The sequence below is a fragment of the Papio anubis genome, chromosome 10 (genome assembly GCF_008728515.1).
Source record: "Papio anubis isolate 15944 chromosome 10, Panubis1.0, whole genome shotgun sequence".
NCBI classification, from domain to species: Eukaryota; Metazoa; Chordata; class Mammalia; order Primates; family Cercopithecidae; genus Papio; species Papio anubis.
This window is the reverse complement of record NC_044985.1, coordinates 67,756,030-67,767,055: the sequence shown is the minus strand read 5'-3', so window position 1 is coordinate 67,767,055 and position 11,026 is coordinate 67,756,030. Positions and strand designations below refer to the sequence as shown.

Sequence of the window (11,026 nt, the reverse complement as noted above, 5' to 3'; positions counted from 1 at the left end):
TTCTTTGAAATTGAAAGTCACAATAATGATTACCCTCAGGAGAGAGAATAGCTGGGAGGGGACATGAGGAAGGCTTCTAGGATTCTACTAGTCCTTTATATCTTAATTTGTGTGGTGGTGGCATGGATGAGTGTGTTTGTATAAGCTAATTGACCCTCACATGTAAAATTATATGCCCTTCATTTTATTAATATTCAAATAAATATGAACAAGTGATTAAAACTGCTCTCATTTTTAATAGGTTGTTATGATTCTTGTTCTTTCCTTTAAATAAGTCACATATTCACCAGTATTTGCTTATGCTCTCTTCAAAATGGCTGTTTATCCGATACTCTCCACATTTTCTCCTATCAGTCCCATTAGTTTGAATAGAAATTCTTCTCTGTTCATTCCAGCCAAGATTAATTGGTATTCTTTCTGTAAATTTCTAAAATAAAAATGGCTTTGGTAATCATTTTGTTCTTTAACAATCAAATGATATGTATTAAGATGTGGTTTCTTCTGAGCTAACATAACTATATCTCCAAATACAATGTCTCCACAACACTTAGTATAATTTTAAGACCTAGTAGACATTTAGTAAGTACATATCAAATTAATAAATAGTTTATGCATGTCAATACAAAACTCTAAATTATGACCAAATCTTGTCATCAAATCTCTCTCAAAGTTGTTTATTCCTTGGAAAAGGTAAATAAATAAATGTATATTATATATATAGACATTTATTTATTTACAAATAAATGTATATATAGAGAGAGCACACATATATACACCCACCCATGTATTAAATAAGTAAATATGCGTAATTTTTTTAAAGGACAAAAACATCAATCTCTATCATTTTATTGCCTTTAACATTTATATGTATAATGATCTACTTTTAGTTAGCATGTAGAAAAATATAAAATTCAGTCACAACCACTGAAACAAGAAGTCAATGATACACAAAAATGTTATTCTTTGCCTTAAATCCATCGAAGAACTGTGAGCATAAAATAATCTAACAAACTCCTGTAAGACAAGTATTCCTTAAGTGAGCAAGAGACAGAAGATACTCTCATATCTGTGCCAGTTGCTGCGATTAGGGGACAAAATGTCCAAGGAGCAAGCCTGCCAAAGAAAGATAGCTTTTGCTTGGAATTTGAAAGTAGAAAATGGGAGTTTATGGGGGTGTGCGGCAAAGGGAGATACTACATACAAGGAATAAGAATGAAAGCTGACTTCTCAGAAACAATAGAGGCCAGAAGACAATAAATCATTTTTATAATGCTAAAAGAAGAAAATTGTCAACCTAGAATTCTATGCAAAGTGAAAATATCCTTTAAAATGAGAGAAATGATATTTACTGGCAAACAAAAACTAACATGCTCTACAAAAACTGCAAGGAAAACTTCTTTATGTCCAACAAGAAATAGTACAAGATGGAAATTTGGGTCCACAGGGGAAAATGAACATTACAAATGGAAAATATGGAGTACATATAAAACTTTCCTTCTTTTCTTTAAAAGTATATGTCTATTAGCTATTTAAAGCAAAATATAACAAGGGATTGCGATGTTTGTAACAGATGTCATAGTAAAATGTATGAGAGTGATAACACAAGGGACAGAAGAAATACAAGTGAAATTATATTGTTTTAAAGTGTTACTTTATATGGGAAATAGTATAATATAAAACCAAGGTATAATGTGAATAAACTGTATATGTCATATGTAAAACAACTACAAATCAAATAGGTACTGCTAATTAAAGGCAAATAATTATAGCTGAAAAAATGTCAAAATTACACAATTTTCCCTATGGAAGACACAAAAGGATAGACATAAGGAACAAAGAACAGAGGAAACAAAGAAAAAACTAATAGTATGTTAGTGCAGATAGAGTCTGCCATTTTAATAAGTAGATTATAATTATTAATATATTTGTTGTTAATAAACTCCAATCAAAAGTCAAAGATTGTCAGACTGAGTGAAGCAGAAATCACCAACTACATGCTGTCTAGTTTCAAGAGATATATTTAACATATTAAAGATACACAAATTAAAAGTAAGACATAGGAAAAGATATATCATGAAAAACAAATTACAAAGATGTTGATATGCTATATTTTAAGAGTGATACAAAAATACAAAAACATTATTTCAAAATCGTAAGTGAATTAACTCTTTTAAAATATTCTAAAATTCGCAGAATTGAAGGAAAAACAGAAAACCCACAATCCTAGTTGTATATTTCAACACTCCTCTTTCAATAATTAATTTTTAAAAAGGCCATAAGTCAATAAAGATATAGAAGATTAAACAACACTTTAAACCAATTCATGGTAATTGATAGCTATAAATAAAACACCAATGAAAGAAAATTAAGTATCTTCAGGAGATTGTTTCCAGGAACCCCTGCAAATACCAAATCTATGGATGTTCTAGTCCTGTATATAAAATGGTGTGGTATTTCCGTATAACCTATGTACATGCTACCATTTATGTTAAATCATCTCTAGATTACTTATGATACCAAATACAGTGTAAATGTTATATAAATAGTTGTTATACTGTATTTTTATTTGCTCACTTTCACTCTTGTATTTAATACATTTTTTCAATCCACAGTGGTTGAAATCATGAATGTATAACCTGAAGATATGGAAGGCTAACTGTATACATCTCTTGAAGTATGCATAGTACATTCAGAAACACACCACACACACACACACACACACACACCCCAAACTGCCAGTCTACAGAGCATACTTTGCCAACCCTAAGATAGACTTTACACTGGGACCATAAAACAAGTTTTTGACAAATTCCAAAGGAAAAAAGTCATACAAAGTCCATTGTCTTTACAACAGGGTAGAAATCAATAACATTAAAATACATAGAAAAATCCCAATTATCTAGAAAAAAAAAATTTCCAAGTAACTCATGGGTCAAAGAAGAAAGAGCAAAACCTGACATAGAAATTACCAGAAAAGACCAAAGTCCCTCATGAACTAAGATCCAAAATTTCTTAAGAAAATGTTAGCAAATTGAATCCAGCCAGTAACAAAAGGATATTATATAATGATGAGGTGATAGTAATAAAAATAATGCAAGGTTAGTTCAACATTCAAGAATGAATCTAATTAATTCACGATATTAACAGAACAAAGTATTCATCTCAATAGATGCAGAAAAAAATATTTTTAAAAAAATTTAATGTACATTCATAATTAAAAGCAAAAAAAAAAACCTCAGAAAACTAGAAATAACAGTGCTTTACAAGATACAGGATTTGCAAATATTTTCTCCCAGCCTTTGATTTGTCTTTTCATTCTCCTTATAATACTTTTTGAAAAATAGAAATGCTAAATTTGGATAGTGTCCGATTTATCCATTTTATTTTTGGTATTGTGTCTAAGAAATCTTTGCCTAACCCAAGGTCACAAATATTTTCTCCTGTGTATTTCATTTATACTAGGTTTTACATAGATGCCCTTTATCAATCGGTTTGAGGAAATTCTCTTCTACTCTTACTTTGTGGATATGTGTTTATATCAATACATATAGTGTTAGTCAAGTAATCTATTTGTTCTTTAGCCAGCTTTAACAGTTTATTTACTTCAAGGAATTTGTCCATTTTATCTTAGTTGTTGAATTTATTGCCACACAATGACTAATATTTATTTATTAACCTTTGAATATCTGTAGAATTTTTACTGCTGTCATTTTGCTCAGGATCAATATTGGTAATTTATAATTTCATTATATTTTTCTCTAATCAGCATTTTTACATGCTCATCAATTTCAATTATTTTTTTAAAATTTGTTTTAGGTTGAGGGGTACATGTGCAGGTTTATTTTATGGATAGATTTTATGTCATGAGGATTTGGTGTGTGGATTATTTCATCATCCGGGTAATCAGCATAGGGCCTAGTGGTAGTTTTTCCATCCTCACCCTCCTCCCACCGTCCACCTTCAAGTAGGCCCCAGTATCTCTTGTTTTCTTCTTTGTCTCCACATGTACTCAGTGTTTAGCTCCCACTTCTAAGCAAGAATATATGGTATTTAGTTTTCTGTTTCTGTGTTAGTACACTTAGTTTGATGGCCTCCAGCTCCACCTACCTTGTGGCAAAGGACAAGATGTTATTCTTTTTTCATGGCTGCATAATGTTCCATGGCGTGTATGTACCACATTTTTTTAATTCAATGAGGGGCCTTTAGGATGATTCCATGTCTTTGCTACTGTGAATAGTACTGCAATGAATATATGAATACACGTGTCTTTATAGTAAAATAACTTATATTCCTTTGAGTAGACACTCAGTAATGGAATTGCTGGGTGGAATGGTAGTTGTATTTTAAGTTCTTTGAGAAATCTCCAGATTACCTTCCACAGTTGCTGAACTAATTTAAATTCCTCCCAGCAGTTTATAAGCGTTCCCTTTTCTTTCCACAACCCCACCAGGATCTGCTTTTTTTGTTTGTTTTTTTTGTTTGTTTGTTTGATTGTTTGGCTTTTTAGTAATAGCATTCTGACTGCTGTGGGAAGGTATCTCATTGTAGTTTTGATTTGCATTTCCCTATTTATTAGGAAAATATATATTGAGCATTTTTTTATATGCTTATTTGTTTAGCTGCATAGCTGCGTGTATGCATGTATGTCTTCTTTTGAGAAGTGCCTGTTCGTCTTTTGCCTTTTTAAAAAAAAAAAAACAAAAACGGAGTCTCACTTACTCTGCCACTCAGGCTAGAGAGCAGTGGCACGATTTCAACTTACTATAACCGCCGCCTCCCGAGTACAAGCGAATCTCTTGCCTCAGCCTCCTGAGGAGCTGGGATTACACACATACACCACCATGCCTGGTTAATTTTTGTATATTTAGTAGAGACGCAGTTTCACCATGTTGGCCAGGCTGGTCTCGAACTCCTGACCTCAAGTGATCCAAATATCTTGGCCTCCCAAAGGACTGGGATTACAGGCGTGTGTCACAACTTCTGGCTTATTTGCAAACTATGATTCTGACAAAGGTCTTATATCCAGCATCTATAAGGAGCTCAATTAAATAAAAATCAAAAAACAACCCCATTAAAAAATGGGCAAAGAAGCCCAGCCTGGCCAACATGGTATTGTTTTGTAAAGCTTTAGATTTAATTAACTTTCTCAATTATTTTTCTCTTTTTTTAAATTGACCTCTGCTCAGAAATTTATTTACATGTTCATTTATTATTTATTTATTCTGATTATGTTGGATTTACTTTGTGTTCTTTTTAATTTCTTAAGGTAGAAACTGAGGTAATTGATTTTAACCCTTTCGTATTTCCCAATATAAATATTCATTGGTATAAATCTATCCCTAAATACTGTTTTAATGCTATCAAACAAATATTGATATATTGTGTTTTTATTTTCTTTAATTTCAAAATAATGATTTCTTTTTCATTTTACCTTTGACTTCTTGGTTACATAGAAGAGTGTTGTTTAATTTCCTAATATTTGAAGGTTTTCCAGAGATTTACTTACTGTTATTGATTTCTATTTTAATCTAGTGTGATCAGAAAAATACTTTGCATGACTTGTATCTTTATAAGTTAACATTTGTTTTATGGACTCAAGCATTGTCTCATTGATAATTGCTATTATTCGGTGGCAAGTACTATTAAGTTAATTTGGTTATTTGGTTAATTTGCCAATTGTGTTAATTTGGCTGCTAATGTTCCAATTATTTTTATATTTAACTAATTTTCTACTTACCTGTTCCGTCAACCATTGAAAGAGTAGTATTGAAATTTGAACACATATTCACGGATTTTTCTATAGTTTCCTTCAATTCTATCCATTTGTGTGTCATGTATTTTGAATCTCTCTTATTAGGTGAGTAAATGTTTAGGATTCTTATGTCCACTTGATGACTTGACTCCTACATCCTTATGAAATGAAATTATTCCTGTTAATACACTTTTCTCTGTAATCTACCTTCTCTGATACTAATATAAATATATTTTCAAATGTTTTAATATGCTATGTTATTTTCTATCCTTTTACTATTAACCCATTTGTATATTTTAATTTGAAATTCTATTAGGCAGCCTATATTGTATATTCAATCTGCCAATCTCTGCTTTTTTATATTTAGACTATTTCCATTTAATTTAATTATTGATATGGCTAGGTCTGTATCTAACAATTTGCTATATATTTATTTGTCTCACCTGTTTTTGTCCCATTTTTCTTTTTCTTCCTGGTTTCTTTTACATTAATTTTGATGTTTTTGTTTTTATTTAGTTCCATAATTAACTTAGGTTTATGAGGTGTTTCTGTGTGTGTTATTTTATTCATTGCTTTAGAGCCAATATTTTATATCTCTAATGTATCAAAGTCTACCTTCAAGTGATATTATGCAACTTCATGTACAAGAACATTAAAATAGTATAGTTCATATTTTCCATTCCTAATTTGTGTCTTATTTTCATTCATTGTATTTTTGCACATTATAAATCCCAAATTTATTGTTATTATTTTTGTTGAAATTGCCAATTATGCTTTAAAGATATTTTTAAAAATATCCTTAAAATGTGGATATGTTGTGATATTTTTAACTTCTGTTTGTCCACATGAGTATTTTGCTGTCTTCTTGAAAGGACATCTGTGCTTTGTATAAAATTCTAGGTTGACACCATGTTTTAGTACTTTAAATATGTTAAATCCCATCGACTTCCCATTTGCAGTTTGTTTGTTTATTTGTTTGTTTTTATCAACTGTTACACTTGTCTTTGCTGCTTGGTTTATAACATGTCTTTTCTTCTGGCTAATTTTATAACTCCCTTTTTATCACTGGTATTAAGCATTTTAATTAGGATATGCCTGGGTGTAATTTTTTCATGCTTCATCAAATTTGGCAAATTTTTGTCATATATTTATATATGTTTCTTTCTGTTTCTTCCTCTCTTTTTTTTCTTTAAGATACTTCATTTGCACATATATTAGGCTGCCTGAAGTTCTCCCCTTGTTCACTGATATGTCATTCACTGTGTGTTACCTTTTTAAAAATATTTTTTAAACTTTATCATTGTAGATAATTTCTGTTTCTATGACTTCAAATTCAGTAATATTTTTCCTTAATGTCTAATCTGTCTTAATATCATCCAGTGTAGTTTTCATCACACACTTGAAGATTTTATTTCTGGAAGTTTGATTGGGTCCTTCTTTATATCTTATTTATAGCATCATTTTTTAATGGAATCTATTCATAAAAAATGATTTTATTTATTACTCTAAAACAGGTATCAGTTCTACATATGCTCCCAATATGGAGCACATTTTTCCATTTCTGTGCTTAGTCAATTTTGATCAGATGTCAGACATCATCAATTTTACCATACAGAGTACTGGAAATTTTGGTTTCAAAATATATATATATATATTCTTGAGTGTTGTTCTCACATAGAATTAATTTAGTTAGAAACTGTTTGTTTATTGTATATATTTCCTTTACCTTTTGTAGGTGGTAGTGAAATAGCACTCAGTGTAGAGCTAATTATTCTCCACTATTGAGGTTAGACTTTTGTATACTCTCCCCAAATCCTCACGAGACTTGTTTTCCAGTCTGGCTGGTGGGAAGAAGCACCATTCTCTGTCCTGAGTGAATGCTGAGTACTGAACTGAGTACTGTAATCACTAATCCTTTTGAATAGTACTTTCCCCAGGGGCAGGTAGTTTTCTCATACAAATGCACTCCCTAATCAGTACTAAGCTTAGTACTCAAGGAGGACTATCTATCTGCAGATTTCCAGAATTTTCTCTCAACATAGATCTCTCTTCTCTGACATTCTGTCCTGTGAACTCTAGTCATTGTATTCTTCGCAAAATCTTAGCTCTATATCCTCAATTCAGGGACCTCGCTAGTTTCTACCCATGTTCACCTCCCTGTATCATGGCCTAGAAAATTTTTCAAGGCCACAACCTGGTGCATCCTTATCTGTTTCTCATCTCTTCAGGATCAATATTCTTCATTCTCTTATAGCCAGAGTTTGCCTAATTATCCTTTCATACCCTTTGTTCATTCTTTGGTCATCTCATTTAGGAGAATGAAACTGTGTCCTCCTATTCCCTGTACTCTGGAAGTGTAAGTTCTAATCATTTATTATGGAAATGTTGATAAACTGATTTTTAAATTTATATAAAAATGCGAAGGAACTAAAATAGGCAAAACTTTCAGTAAAGAACACATTTGAAAGGTTTATGTTGCATTTTTTAAAGATTTACTTTAAAACTACATGAGTCAAGACTATTATTTCCATAAAGACAAATAAATAGTAGAACACAATAGATTATCCAAATATAGACTCACAAGTATATGGCCAATTAATTTTTGACAAAGAACCAAGGTAAGTCAACCAGGAAAAAAAAAAACATGTGTTTTCAATAAAAGTGCTAGAACTACTAGATATCCATGTAAAAAATGTTAAAAAATTGAACTTTAACATTTACTTCTCACCAAACATAAAAAAGCAAAAACTATCTCAAAGAGATAGACCAAAACATAGAAGATAAAAATAATAAAATTTCTAGGCAAAAAAACCCAGAAAAGTGATATTTGAAAAGCAATGGTAAGTAAAAAGACTCTTTGAGTCTTTAAGACTCAAAAAGAATTAACCATTAAATAAAAAAAATTGACATATTTATCTTCTTCAAAATGAAAAATGTCTATTTTTCAAAAGCCATTATTAAGAAAATAAAAAGGCAAAATAGTTTAGGGTAAAATATTCATGGCTGGGCGCGGTGGCTCAAGCCTGTAATCCCAGCACTTTGGGAGGCTGAGACGGGCGGATCACGAGGTCAGGAGATCGAGACCATCCTGGCTAACACGGTGAAACCCCGTCTCCACTAAAAAAATACAAAAAACTAGCCGGGCGAGGTGGCGGGCGCCTGTAGTCCCAGCTACTCGGGAGACTGAGGCAGGAGAATGGCGTGAACCCGGGAGGCGGAGCTTGCAGTGAGCTGAGATCCGGCCACTGCACTCCAGCCTGGGCGACAGAGCGAGACTCCGTCTCAAAAAAAAAAAAAAAAAAAATTCACAATGCCTATATCTGGAAAAGTAGCTGCACCAAAAATATACAAATGTCTCTTTAATTAATTATCACACAAATTCAAATTAAAATCATAATGATATGCCACTTTATATCCACTAGTTTTTTTTTTTTAATTGACCATGCCAAGGTTTGGAGAAGATGTATAATAATTGGATATTGTGAACTGAATGTATTTTTTTCCCGAAATTCATTTGTTGATATGTAATCCTCAGTGTGAAGATATTTGGAGATGGGGCCTTTCGGAGGTATTAGATCGTGATGGTAGAGGCCTCATGTATGGAATTAGTGTCTTATTACAAAAAGCCAGACAGCTAGCTCATCTTCTTTTCTCCATGTGAGGGGTTCCAATGAAAAGTCAGAAGTCTGCAAGCTAGAAGAGGGCTCTCCCCTGAACTGGAACACACTGGCACCTTACTTTAAACCTTCCAGCCTCCAGAATGAGGATAAATAAATTTGTTGTTTATAAGCCATGCAGTCAATGGTATTTTTTTATAGCAGTCCAAATTGACTAAAACATTAGAACACACACATTTTCCTGTTAGAGGTGTGAAAGTATATAATCAAATTAGAAAATTATTTGACAATTTCTTTTAATTCAGACATTCAATTTCCTTTCTCTCCTTTTTATTTAGCCAAGAGAAGTGAAAACATATGTACACATAAGACTACTACAAGAATGTTAATAGCAGTTTTATCTATAACTGGAAAAACCCATGTTAAAATATGAATGTTAACAAATTCTGATATATTTACACATTGGAATATTAATCCATAATACAAATAACTATTGACATAAGAAAAAAACTAAATCTCAAAAACATTATATTGATTGAAAGAAGCAAAATACAAAAGAATACATACAGATATCAAATTTCTAAGCTTTTGTAATAGAAATCAGTTGTTTCTTAGGGTAGGGAATAGTAAGTGGGCATGAATAAACTTTCTGGGGTGATGTCAATATCTCATAGCCTGATTTGGGTGATAGTTTTACGAATGCCTATATTTGTCAAAGTTTCTCGATCTATACACTTAAACTTTGAGCACATTCTTATATCCAAATTATATATAAATATAAAAGTATTTGGGTAAAAAGTTTTGACTATAAATTTGGATCTGCTCTAGTGACCACTATTGTTGATAATATTTATTATTTGGTTTTTAATTAATTTTATTATTTAAAACAAATTGTTACCAAGTAATCAGTGAGCTCGCTGTCCAGTATGCATGGAGGCCAATGCCATGGCACGATCTTTTGAGAAAAGAAAGGCTTTATGGTGAGTTTATTGACAGGGAGACAGGAGGAAACACTCAAATCTGTCTCCTTGAGCTGACATTTGAATTGGGTTTTGTAAGCATAGGGTAATGAAGTGTGATGTGATTGGATCTTACAATAAGGTGATGCCAGGAGGCATGATCTGACTGGATCCTTTCATGGGGCTATGCCACGGTCCTGGATCCTGCCATGTGGTATCTACTTCTTAATTCAGTCCAAGCACTTAGGTTGCCCATGTAGTTGCACACTTAATTCATCCAGGTATGCTCAGGTTACATTACCTTAGGATCCATGCTAACGAAAACCAGCCCACAACTTTGTTACATAAAAGTTAAGGCAAATTGGTCTGAAGTGGTCAGCATATTAATCAACAAATATAGCATTTTTAAAAACTGGAAATAGTTTTTTTTTGAACTCTTATCCATCATGTATTACATATATTATATAATGTATCTATATATTACATATATTATATATATACATAATATATCAAGAGCAGGGCATTTTCAAGTCAGCTATGAGAGATAAGACAAGATTAAAGTTCAAACCAAAAAAAAAGATATTTTTTTAAAAATCATCCAAAGACATTATTTCAAAGGACTTTAATTTACAACTAAATTTGACTATTTGACAACTATTGATATTTTTCTTAGATCTACATACTTTAAACTACTGTTT

The 11,026-nt window shown here is 31.7% G+C and overlaps 1 long non-coding RNA gene across 1 annotated transcript; it reads right to left on the bottom strand.

Moving 5' to 3' along the window:
* Nucleotides 1–216: 216 nt before the first annotated feature.
* Nucleotides 217–8,708, bottom strand: LOC103876370. The gene is made up of 2 exons (XR_635581.4): nucleotides 5,738–8,708; nucleotides 217–427 (listed from the first exon to the last, which is right to left on the bottom strand). It is a non-coding gene; the product is annotated as an uncharacterized LOC103876370 (long non-coding RNA).
* Nucleotides 8,709–11,026: the final 2,318 nt, after the last annotated feature.